At 38.4% G+C, this 12,981-nt stretch overlaps 1 protein-coding gene across 6 annotated transcripts in view; it reads right to left on the reverse strand.

Moving 5' to 3' along the window:
• LOC106096384 (juvenile hormone esterase) overlaps nt 1-12,981 on the reverse strand; it is a 95,745-nt gene that overhangs the window by 28,168 nt on the left and 54,596 nt on the right. Inside the window, exon 1 of one of the 6 annotated variants that reach the window (XM_059363137.1) lies at nt 2,564-3,124. The exons of 4 other annotated variants lie outside the window; for them this stretch is intronic. The gene's annotated coding sequence lies outside the window, so the exon portion shown is untranslated. Of the gene's footprint in view, nt 1-2,563; nt 3,125-12,981 lie in introns of those variants that run through there. One more of the 6 variants, XM_059363138.1, reaches the window with a different exon arrangement.

Consider the following 12,981-nt stretch of genomic DNA (forward strand, 5'->3'; position numbering starts at 1 on the left):
TGAAGCACATAAAAGCTTTTTTTTTAACCGATTTCACTGAAATTTGAAAAAGTGAGTAGTTTAAGGCCTCCCAAAATAGGTCTCAACTATGGTTCAGAAGGGACCATATTTAGATATATCCGTCATATAGACCGATCTGTCGATAAAGGGTCTGAAGCCCATAAAAGCTTTATTTAATTTCCGATTTCGTTGAAATTTGAAACAGTGGGTTATTTTGAGTCTCCCGACATGCAACCTTAATATGGACCGATATATTTAGATACAGCTGTCATATAGACCGATCTTCAAATAAAGAGTCTGAAGCACATAAAAGCATTATTTTTTAACCGATTTCGCTAAAATTTTCTAAAGTGAGTAGTTTTACGCCTCCCAACATAGGACCCAAAAATGGTTCAGATCGGACTATATATAGGTATAACTACCATACAGACCGATCTGCCGATAAAGGGTCTGAAGCCCATAAAAGCTTTATTTATTACCCGATTTCGCTGAAATTTGAACAGTGGGTTAATTTAAGCCTCCCGACACCTGACCTGAACATGCTTCAGATCGGACTATAACAGATATAGCTGCCATATAGACTGATCTTCCGATTAACGGTCTGAAGTCAATAAAAGCTTTATTTTTTATTCGATTTGGCTGAAATTTGAAACAGTGAGTTGTTTTAAGCCTTCCTATATCCGTGCTTCATATAATTGAGGTCGGACTTTATTAAGATATAGCTGCCATATAGACCGATCTCCTGATAAAGAGAATGTAGCTCATAAAAGCTTTATTTTTTATCCGATTTTACTTAAAATTGAAACAGTGTGTAGTTTAAGGTCTCCTGACATCCGTCCCAAATATGGTTTGGATCGGACTATATTTACATATAGCTGTCATATGGACCGATATGCCGAAGGCCCGGCCGAACTTAATGCCTTTTTACTTGTTTTAATCGAATCTTACAAAATTTTATATATAAAATGTAATTGAGATGTTATCAATAACAGCCCAATCGAGTGACACAAAGAAAAAAATGTTAGTGGTCTAGGCAGTAATTAAAACTTTTTTAGACCCAACTGCACTGTTATGATTGTCCGTGTTTTTAAAAAGTCTAGTCGCTTGATTTTTAAATGAATTCTTTCTATATAAAGAAGATAAAACTCCCCCACAAACGCCTTTTTTTAGCAAGGACGTATTCTAGATAAATATTTTTCTTCTCCAATGCATGTAAATTCATAAAGTTACTATAATAAAAACAGATTTATCACTGTTAAGCTATGTCGGTAGCTTTACCTTAACCCGCCTCGTTCCTTTTATAATTCAAAAATTGCAAATTTTGCCCATGAACATTCCACTAAGAAATAGGGGCAAACTTCTCACATATCAATGAGTGCAGTCCGATTCAAGTTTAAGCTCAATGATAAGGGGCCTCCTTTTTATAGCCGAGTCCGAACGACATGTTGCCAGCATTAGGAGGGGAAAACCACCGCTGAAAATTTTTTCTGATGGCCTCGCCAGGATTCGAACCCAGGCGTTCAGCGTCATAGGCAGACATGCTAACCTCTGCGCTACGTTGGCCTCCATTTTATAATTCAGGAAACAATATTTTCGCTGCGTTTTTAGAAAAACCTTTGGTGGTGTTTTATTTCTAAAAAAAATAAACCTCTATTCGGGTTCCAGGAGTTTTACATATGATAATCATGTTGCATCGAAATCAAGGGTGTGGCCAATACAGCTCGATTTTTGCAAACATTTTAATATAACATTGCATATTTTCAGTAAAATTTTTAATTGGTCCAATCAAAAAATTGATTGGATATTTCGTAAATTTCAATCATTTTTAATTGGATCAATTAAAAAATTAATTGAAAATTTTCAAAATTTCAATCATTTTTTTAATGGATCATTTAAAAAATTAATTGGAAATTTCAAAAATTTTCAATAATTTTTTTAATTGAATACCTACTTTTTTAATTGAAAACTTTTTTAACACCTTTTTCAAAAACTGTGATTGATATTATCATTTTCGTGATTGAAGAACTTTCCATTAGAAATTAATTGGATCAATTAATTTCGTGATAGAAACCGATTTTTATTTTTATCTGTGTATTGGGTTGCCCAAAAAGTAATTGCGGATTTTTCATATAGTCGGCGTTGACAAATTTTTTCAATGGCTTGTGACTCTGTAATTGCATTCTTTCTTCTGTCAGTTATCAGCTGTTACTTTTAGCTTGCTTTAGAAAAAAAGTGTAAAAAAAGTATATTTGATTAAAGTTCATTCTAAGTTTTATTAAAAATGCATTTACTTTGTTTTAAAAAATCCGCAATTACTTTTTGGGCAACCCAATAGTTTCAATTACGTAGTAAAAGAAAGTTAAACAACATCATTTAATACACATAAATTTATGTTTTCACAGGGTTTCAGCTATTATAACAATGGACTACTTTAATGATTCTCCAAATTTATTATAACAACTCATCTTTTATCTTTTATCACTCCAATTAGGTCCATACTATTAACTATCACATAAAATAGCTCACTTTTTATTATGTATACCCCTCATAAATGCTTTCATACCTCTGTTGTTGCTGAAGGATTCAACGAGGCGGAAGTTGTAGAAACAATGGGATACTCAAAACTGTCCCAATCATCGTCATTATCGACATGAATGCTATTCGATGTCACCGGTGTTACAAGAGCTGAATTAACTGTGGTCAATTCAACAAGCACTTTGTCCACAGATTTCGCAGATGATTCGGGCAATAAAGGCGAACTGGCAGTGCTGGTGATGGTCGTGGTAGATGAAATCGTAGCCGGCAACGATGTGGTCAATGTTGCTGGTGTTGTAATCAACAACAATGACGGTAATGTTATGGGTAACGGCGTTGAATTCGTTTCAGATATTGACGATGGGGATGATGATGGTGATGTCGGCAAATTTGTTGTTCCAATTAACAATAGCGTTTTAGAGTCATTTCCCCGTTGGAGTTGTAGCTCGTTCAGTTGGTCAGTAGTGGCGTTGCCATTGTTTGGTGGTCGGACATGCGGACGACTAAAATTTGTGACCGATATGGCAAATACCAGTAAAGCAATGGATATTACAATGGCCACCAGTGCAGCTAGAAATTCCAGTATACGACGCCAATCCATTGTATTGGTTTTGCACACCCCAAAACAGGGAGAGAGAGAGAGAGTGAGAGTGCAAGTGTTTTTTTTTTGTGAGGATACAAAACAACTGAGGCAAATTGGTTGGAGAAAGATAACAAAATAAGAAATACAAGTAAACACATACACGCACATATTGAAACACATACACTCGCGAAGCTTTTTTACACATTCGGTTTTGGGATTTTCTGGATGTTTTTCTTTGGCGTTTCCCTATTTACGATTCCGTTTAACGTTACGTTGGCACAGTGGTTTCAATGGGGATAATAAATGCCGTCTGTCTTTCGAAACAACGCTAACTTTAGAGTGGGTAAAACTCGCAACCATGTTCATACGTCTGTCTGTCAGTCCGTCTGTCGAAGGGACGCTAACTTTTAAAAGAATAAAGCTAGGCGCATGAAATTTTGCACAAATACATCGTACAAGTGTAGTTAATTTGGGTTTATAAATGGGCCATATCGATCCATGTTTTGATATAGCTGCCATATTAGCCGAACTCGGATCTTGACTCTTAAGCCTCTGGAGGGCGCAGTTCTTATCCGATTTGGCTGAAATTTTGTATGAGGTGTTTTATTATGACTACTCAAAAGAAGATTTGGGGAAAATAATATAGATTGTCCAGCCAAAAAAAAAAAAAAAACATTGACGATAATGTCAGCAGGATAACGACTGCAATAGTTGGGCCTTTCGAAGATAGTTGTTCTCTTCGAGAAAGGAAGTCCACCCAAGAAAAACCCTGTATGAACGGGAAGATTCTCAACTCAAAAAAAAAACGGAAGTTTCTTGGGGTGTGTATTACACACAGTTTAAGGAATACAATTAGATTATTAGAGTGTCAAACGTGCCTCCTGGAAGCTTTTCTGCTGACAGGTCGATAGCATTAATGACTCTGCCAAGATGAAAAAGTTTCTCTCAAAAACCCATGTTCAATGTGAAGCGTTAGTAGTGAGAGTGAGAGTAGACACAACGGAAAACACGGAATCTTGGAATAATAAGGTTGATCGAAGGCTTATCATGGAGGCCACCGTGGCGCAGAGGTTAGTATGTCCGCATATGACGCCGAACGCCTTGGTACAAATCCCGTCGTGAACATCAGAAAAATTTTCAGAAGTGGTTTTCCCCTTACTAATGTTGGCAACATTTGTGAGTTATCCTGCCATGTTAAATCTTCTCTACCAAGTGGTGTCGCTATGCGGCACGCCATTCGGACTCGGCATAAAAAAGGAGGCCCCTTTTCATTGGGAAATTTAATTTAATAGTAAAACTTATCATAACAGAATTTATGGTAAAAGAAGCATACTCTTAAAAATTTTTTGCCCGGTTTTCCTCCTGTAGTTATTATAGTCAACTTTTTCTATGCCGATTTAGCGTTGAGTCTTTTGTACTAGGTGCCAAGCTCTTATATCAATCCTATTTTGTAAATTCAAACAACATTAACGTGCTAAGTTCGGCCAGGTCAAATATTTTCTGATGTTCACGCCGAGGTTTGAACCCAGGCGTTCAGCGTCATAGGCAGACATGCTTACCTGTGCACTATGGTGGCCAAGTTCTTTGTCTGGTATCTCTTTATAGATAATGAATAAGAATTGCTATGCTTAAACTTAAAACTTCTGTCAAATCGAATAAAAATTGCGTCTTGTAGGGGCTCAAGTCTAGTAGAAGTCTTTGAGCAAAACTTAAGTCAAATCGAATTAAAATTGTGCCTTGTAGGGGTTCAAGAAATAAAGTTAGGAGATCGGTTTATATGGGAGCTGTAATAGGTTATACACCGATTGAGACCATATTTGGGACGTATGTTGAAAGCCTTAGGAGAAGTGGTTTAGCCAAATCGGATATCAATTTTGACCTCTACAGGCTAAAGAATCGAGAGATCGGTTTATATGGGAGCTATATCAGGTTATAAATCGATTTGGACCCTACTTAGCATAGTTGTTGGAAGTAAAAACAAAAGACTCAATGCAAAATTTTAGCAAAATCGGATAATAATTGCGCCCTCTAGAAGCTCAAGAAGTCAAGATCCGAAATCGGTTTATATGGCAGCTATATCGATTTATGAACCGATTTTGGCATTACTTGACATAGTTGTTTAAAGTCATGAGAGAAAATTTCAACCAAATCGGATAAGAATCGCGCCATCTATGGCCCATTTTCAATCCCAGTCCGATCTACACTGTGCGCAAAATTTCAAGCGCCTAGCTTTACTCCTTCGAAATTTTCCACAGAAGGACAGACGGACGGACAACGCTAAATTGATCATGGTGGTCAAGAATATATATACTTTATGGGGTCTTAGACCTATATTTCTATGTGTTACGAACGGAATGGTGAAGTTAGAATACTCCCATTTTATGGTGGAGGGTATAAATATAGAGATATTGAGCTGAAGGTTAGGTTGCCCACCAAATGTGAATTCACTCGGAGGCCAGTTTGGCCCATTGTGGTATCAAAGAAAAAATGGTAGAGAAAGAAGATGTGAGACCTCGGACTATAGTTATATACGAATAAAATAAAAACATGCAAAAAAACCTACGCCGGAGCCTAGGCACCTTTCGTCGGAACCATCCTGCTCAGTCAGCAAATCTCAGAAGACCTATCAGAGTTCGCAAGTTCACCCAGATCGCAGAAAGAACGGCTTCCCAGAAAGGAGAGTCTACGTCCCTGCAGACCCGGACATGAACACAGCAAGTGCTCGATAGTCTCCTCCTCATTCTCATCGAAGCAACTGCTACAGAAGTCATTGTGCGGTATTCCCATGCCTGCCGTCAATGGGGCCTATGGCACAGTGCCTGGTTATGACCCCTGTTAAGGTACTCATCTACCTCTTATCATACACAGCAACTCCTTCGTCCTCCTTTGGTCGATGACAGGCCAGAGCGCCTTTATAGTCCGGCAACCATCCACCGAGTTCCGTCTTGCCACCGTCGCCGCTATGGCCATCCCCTCTACTGTGTTTAGTAGCTCGACAAATAGCACATAGGCAAGAACAGTGGCTGGAACGTCCGGCGCAGACAACCCCCTCCTGGCGCACTCGTCCGTCCTCTCATTTCCTGGAATCCCCTTATGTCCAGGAACCCATGTCAGCATCACATCGTGGACCCGAAGCCTATCCTGGGACTACAAACAATCCGCTAAGCATCTCGAGCTCACTCATCATCCTCGACCCCAAGGCCTTGAGCGCCGCTCTACTGTCCACATAAATCCTGAGTTTTGAGGGCGGTAAATCCTTTACCAGAATTTCTCTGGAGGCTAATGTAATGGCACAGACCTCTGCCTGAAAGACTGTACACTCGTCTGGCAGTCTCAGAAACATACCGATATTGAGTGCATCAGGATAGGCCCCCCAACCCAGTACCTGACTCCCATTTGGAGCCATCCGTGTAGATCGAGGTTTCATTCTCCCCAAGTACAGCAATCTCTCTCCATTCATCCCTCCCAGGTAAACGAATCGCGAATGCCCTCAACCCTGTCGGCCAGGTAGTCGGAGATCCTCCTCAGTTTACCCTCCGCATCCATAACAACCAGAATCGAACTGTGGCCGCAAACATCCTCTTTCAGCATGCCGAGCTTTCTCAGCCTAAGCGCGACCTTGGCGGAGCAGTTCCGAATATAGGCCTCAATAGGCTGCATATCCAGCATCGCTTCCAGGCCTGCCTGCGGTGCGGATCTCAGTGCCGACGAAGGCCAGTTTTTGGGCCTTCTCAAACTCTATCGCACGTGTACTTTTCTCTACGGCCTTCCACGATACCCGTGCCCCATAGGTCAGTACTGGTATCACAATGGCCGTATACATCCAATAAATAATTTTGGGGGTTACCCCCCATTTCCTTGCCACTCAATGTTGAGCCGAAACTTTGCACATATTCTTTTTCCCTCTATAGGCAGGTAAAATTCGAAGATAGACTTTATCGGACAATATCTTGATATAGCCCCCACATAGGCCACCGTAGCGCAGAGGTTAGCATGTCCGCCTATGACGCTGAACGCCTGGGTTCGAATCCTGGCGATACCATCAGAAAAAAATTTTCAGCTCTGGTTTTTCCCTCCTAATGCTGGGAACATTTGTGAGGTACTATGCAATGTAAAACTTCTCTCGCTCACTGTGGCACGCCGTTCGGACTCGGCTATAATAAGGAGGCCCCTTATTATTGAGCTTAAACTTGAATCGGACTTAACACATTGATATGTGAGAAGTTTTCCCCTGTTCCTTATTGGAATATTCATGGGCAAAATTTGACATTTTGCTTTGCAATTTGCAATTTTAGCCCCCGTATAGACCGATCTGCCAATTAAAGGTCTTAGGCCCATTAAATCCACATTTGCTATCCGACTACGCTAAAATTTGGAAAAATAAGTTATGTTAGGCCCCTCGACATCCCTGTTCAATACGGCCTGGATTCGTCTACATTTGGATACATCTGCCATAGATACCAATCTGCCGATTTAAGGTCTTGAGCCCATATAAGGCTCGTTTATTATCCGATTTTGTTGAAGTTTGGCACAATGCGTTGCGTTAGGCCCTACGATATTCGTACAGAGTATGGTTAAGCTGTCATATATACCGATCTGCCGATTTAAGGTCTTAGGTCAATAAAAGATGCATTTATTATTCGATTTGGCACAATGGGTGGCCGTCCGACATAAGTACCGAGTATGGACAAGATCGGGCTATATTTGAATAAAGCTGCCGTATAAGGTCTTAGGCCCATGAAAGGTGCATTTATTATTCGATTTCGATTTGGCACAATGAGTTGTGTTAGCCCCGACTTATGTACCGAGTATAGTAAAGATGGGGCTTTATTTAGATATAGTTGCCATATATTCCGATCTCCCAAATTAAGTTATGAGTCTCATAAAAGCAGTGTTTATTGTCCGATTTCGCTGAAATTTGCCTCGATGACCTGTGTTAGGCTCTTTGACATCCGTATTCCATACGGCCCAAATCGGTCCATATTTAGATATATCTGCCATATTAACCGATCTCCCGATTTAAGGTTTTGGGACCATTTATTATCAAATTTTACTGAAATTTGGCACAGTTAGCTATGCGAGGCTTTTCGACATGCCTGCTATATATGGTTCAAATAGCTCTATAATTGGATATAGCTGCCATATATACCTATCTACCTATTTAAGTTCTTGAGACCATGAAAGGCCGATTTATCAACCGATTTCGCTAAAATTTGGTACTAAGGCTCTTACATACATCCTATCCGATTATTTTGGATATCGGACTTTATTTAAATATAGCTGCCATATAGACCAATATCTCCCGATTCTTTTCCTCGAGTCTTTGAAAGCTGCAATTCTAGTTCAATTTGTCTGCAATTTTGCACGTAGTGTTCTCCTGCAACTTCCAACAGCCACGCCAAGGACCATCTTAATCGATATAAAAACTGATATATTCCCCTTACAAACCGACTTTCCGATATTTCTTCTTGGGTCTCTGGAAGCTATAAATGCTGTCCAATTTGGCTGAAATTTTGCACGAGTGTTCTCCAAAGACTAACCGCGCCAAGTACCAGCCAAATCGGTCTATAACCTGATGTAGCCTCCTTATGAACTGAGCTCCCAATATTTCTTCTTGAGACCCTGGAAGTTGGAATTGTTGTCCAATTTGTTTGAAATTCAGCACGTAGTGTTTTTCATTGACTTGCAATATCTATGGTAAGTATGGTCCAAATCAGTCTAAAACTTGATAAATTGGTTGCCCAAAAAGTAATTGCGGATTTTTTAAAAGAAAATAAATGCATTTTTAATAAAACTTTGAATGAACTTTAATCAAATATACTTTTTTTTACACTTTTTTTCTAAAGCAAGCTAAAAGTTACAGCTGATAACTGACAGAAGAAAGATTGCAATTACAGAGTCACAAGCTGTGAAAAAATTTGTCAACGCCGACTATATGAAAAATCCGCATTTACTTTTTGGGCAACCCAATAGTTCCCATATAATCGATCTCCCGATTTGTCATCTTGAACTTGTAGAAGATCAATTTTTATCTGCTTTGGCTGAAATTTTGATCGTAGTGGTTTATTATAACTTCCAACATCCATGGTAAGTACTGTCGAAATCGGTCTATTAACCTGATATAGCTCCCATATAAACTGAACTCCCGAATAGCATTTTACTGCCCCTTCTATTTTTGCCTGAATTACCAAAAGTTTGATGCGTAAAGTACACATTTACCCTTCAATTATGTGTTAATTTTTTAGTGGAATCCATGGTGGTGGGTCCCCAAGGTTCAGCCCGGCCGACCTTAACACATATCTATTAATTTTGGCTTATTTTTGTTTTCAAGTCTACACTGTATACCACTACCACTTTGAAACCACTGTGTTTGCCGATCTGTTCATACATTTTGTGTTTACATAATATTAAACGTTGCGCATGCGCCGTTTAAGCTCTTTTACAATTATCGCATAACTTTCAGATAGATTTTCTCAAACTCCCGGAATTGTAGGTGTTTACTAACAAATCAACAGGAACTAAAGTCTGTTTGGTATTTTGTTAATTAAGTTTTCTTTTTCGCTTAGTTCCACTCTCTTTCTTCTATTGGTCACACTTTATTTTCAGGAATTTTCCAGCACAATTTGTTTTTTGCGTATTTAACTCCGTCGCCTTTCGTTTGGAACTGATTTTGGAAAAGCCAATGCAGGTAGTCGAAAGAGACTTTTGATGGTGTATAGACGGTTAAGTAGTGGATTCGTGTTGCCATTTTTTGTTGTTGCAATACTTGTTGGTAATACTGTTGTTGTCGCTATTGTTTGTTTTGTTTTGATACTCTTATTGTTGTAAATGCAACAACAATTACATTAGTTATAATTTAATATTAAAGGTATATAGATTTTTTTTTAAATTTTATTTGTTTTTCATTTTGTTGATTTTTTTAAAAAACTTGTTTTGATTTTTTCGTTTTGATTAAAAAAAATTACATTTATTGCTATTTCCCTTATGATGTATAAGATTAACACGCAACAGAGAAATGTTCATTGATGTAGTTGATAAAATGTGGTTGTTTCCCATTTTTGCACAGGGTATCGTTCTGGATTATTAACCATGGGCTTAGTAGGACAATTTGTATACCCACCACCATAGGATGGGGGGTATACTAACCTAGTCATTCCGTTTGTAACACCTCGAAATATTGATCCGCGACCCCAAAAAGTATATATTCTTGATCGTCTGGACATTTCGACTCGATATAGCCGTTTCCGACCGTCCCTCCGTCTGTCTGTCGAAATCACGATATCGGTCGAACCCATAAAACTAGCCGCTTGAAATTTTGCACAGATACATCATATTGATGTAGGTCGTTGGAGATTGCAAATGGGTCATATCGGTTCAGATTTCGATATAACTTTCATATAAACTGATCTTTCGATTTGACATATATCGATGGGGATTGCAAATGGGTCATATCTATTCAGATTTCGATATAGCTCCCATATAAGTTGATCTCCCGATCTGACATATTAGCCCCTAGAAGCCGCAGAAGTAGAAGTAGTGTTTTGTTATGACGTCCAAAAACCGTGTTAATGTCAAACCGATTTGACATTTTGAGCACCTGGAAGCGGCAATTTTTTTCCGATTTGACTAAAATTTTGCACGTGATGTTCTGTTCTGTTCCAATAATTATACCAAGTACGGTTGAAATCGGCTTATAACCTGATTTAGCTCCCATATAAATCGATCTCTCGATTTCACGTCTGGATACCTTGGAAGTCAAATTTTTATCCGATTTGGCTAAAATTTTGCACGTGGTGTTCTGTTACGACTTCCAAAAACTGTGCCAAGTACGGTCCAAATCGGTCTATAACTCGATATATCCCCCATATAAACCGATCTCCCGATTTGACTTCTTGAGCTCTTACAAGCGGCAATTTTTATCCGATTTGGCTGAAATTTTGGCTGTTGTGTTCTGTTATGACTTCCGACAACTTTGCATAGTACGGTCCAAATCAGTGAATAATGTAATATATCCCCCATATAAAGCGATCTCCCGATTTAAATTCTTGAGTCTGTTGAGGCTGTTCTGTTAAGACTTCCAACAACTGTGCCAAATATGGTCCAAATCAGTATATAACCTGATATAGCTCCCATGTAAAGCAGTCTCTCGATTCGGTTCCTAGAAGCTTTAATTTTTAATTTTTGCTGGTTTGACAGAAGTTAAATTTATTTTGTGTACATTTTTAGCAGAACCCATGGTGGTGGGTTCTCAAGATTCGGCCCGACCGAACTTACCATACTTTTACTTTTTCAGTTCCTAAAAGCTTTCATTTTGCTTGGTTTAACAGAAATTTGGTACGTAGAATAACATTTTTAGTAAAAATTTTGTGCCAATTTTACGCAGAATCCATGGCGGTGAGTTTCAAAGATTCGGCCCGGCCGAATTTAGTACGTTTTTACTTGTTTTTATATAAATTTTATTAGACGAGAGATGAGGAAGATGCTAGAAAGAAAGAAAAAAAATAGCTGTCAAATGCCTACTATAGGTTTGGTAGTGATTGACGCGTCGAGGGCATCAATAAGTCAAATCGACTGATCGGTTCATATATCTCTTAATATATCTAACAGGGTTGTTATAGGGCATAATTGTATTCACCTACCACATTCCCATTGAAACAATTTAGGCTTTTTGGGGCTCAAGAAATCAAATCGAAGAACTCTACAGGGTCCACTTGCCACTTCCAACGATCTACAATAAGAAGTATGTGTGCAAAATTTGAAGTGGATATCATTATTCGTTCGTCTGCTGTAGTGATTGCGACAGACAGACGGACGAATTGAAAACCATTCCCTTCTTGGAATGCTAAGAGTATCATGGTGGAGGGTAAAAAGTTTTCCAAAAGTTTTCCTAAGAAATACGATCCAGATAAACAATTGTCATAAAATTGTTTCCAATTGGCCCACATAGCTTAGAATAAATTAGAATAAACATTTATATCAAGCATTGTAATCTGTTAATTATTTTAAATGTTCAGTGCATTCAAACATGCTTATTTAATGGCAAATAATTTTGCTTTTATTTTCAATTTATTATTTTATTTCTAAATTTCTAAACAAAGATCTTTCATGTGATAAATATAAACATTCCACGAATGGCCGAGGAAATTTAACTTTATTAGATGCGTACGTCTCCAAAAGCGGCATTCACTCAGTAACAGTTTACCATTTTCTACATGGTGAATGCTGTTGTAACTTGCTTTATATGCTTGATGTAGAGGTTGCTGGACGCTGGTTATTTATACACTTTTATATCAGTTTTATTCCAGTCTATATAGGAGGAAGGACAAAGAAAACATGCTGGCGCAATTTGTAGCAGAGTAGTAAATATTTCACAGTTTTGAATCTTATTTTACTGCGTGTCGCACAACTGGCGCTTCATTGTTTACCACTGATCAGCCAATTTTTCTATATGAAGTCAACAGATTTTCTTTGTCTATATTATTTGTCTATATTCCTATTCCTGACTTTGTTACATTTTACAGTGGCATGGAGCAGTTGAAGATCCAATTTGAAATACTGTACAGAGGTAGTCGGCCTGGACCAGCGCTAGAGATAACAATCCGCTTTAGAGAATGCACTATGCAGGAATTAAGCACGAAATTTAAGTGTAGAGTACGAATCTTTGGCCCCAAGTGGAAGAGAAATTGTCCTACGCCCAAAAAATCCCACAGCATATGTTTACCGATTGGTTCAATGTGGGTATCAAATTTTTCTCCATCCCATCTGAGATGATCAGACCAATAAATCTATTTTTTTAGTATAAAAGCCAAAATTTAACGTCCCAATGGGTATATTTTGTTTGTATCCTTCCGTGTTTTGATACA

Source organism: Stomoxys calcitrans, chromosome 2 (assembly GCF_963082655.1).
Source record: "Stomoxys calcitrans chromosome 2, idStoCalc2.1, whole genome shotgun sequence".
Classification (NCBI taxonomy): domain Eukaryota; kingdom Metazoa; phylum Arthropoda; class Insecta; order Diptera; family Muscidae; genus Stomoxys; species Stomoxys calcitrans.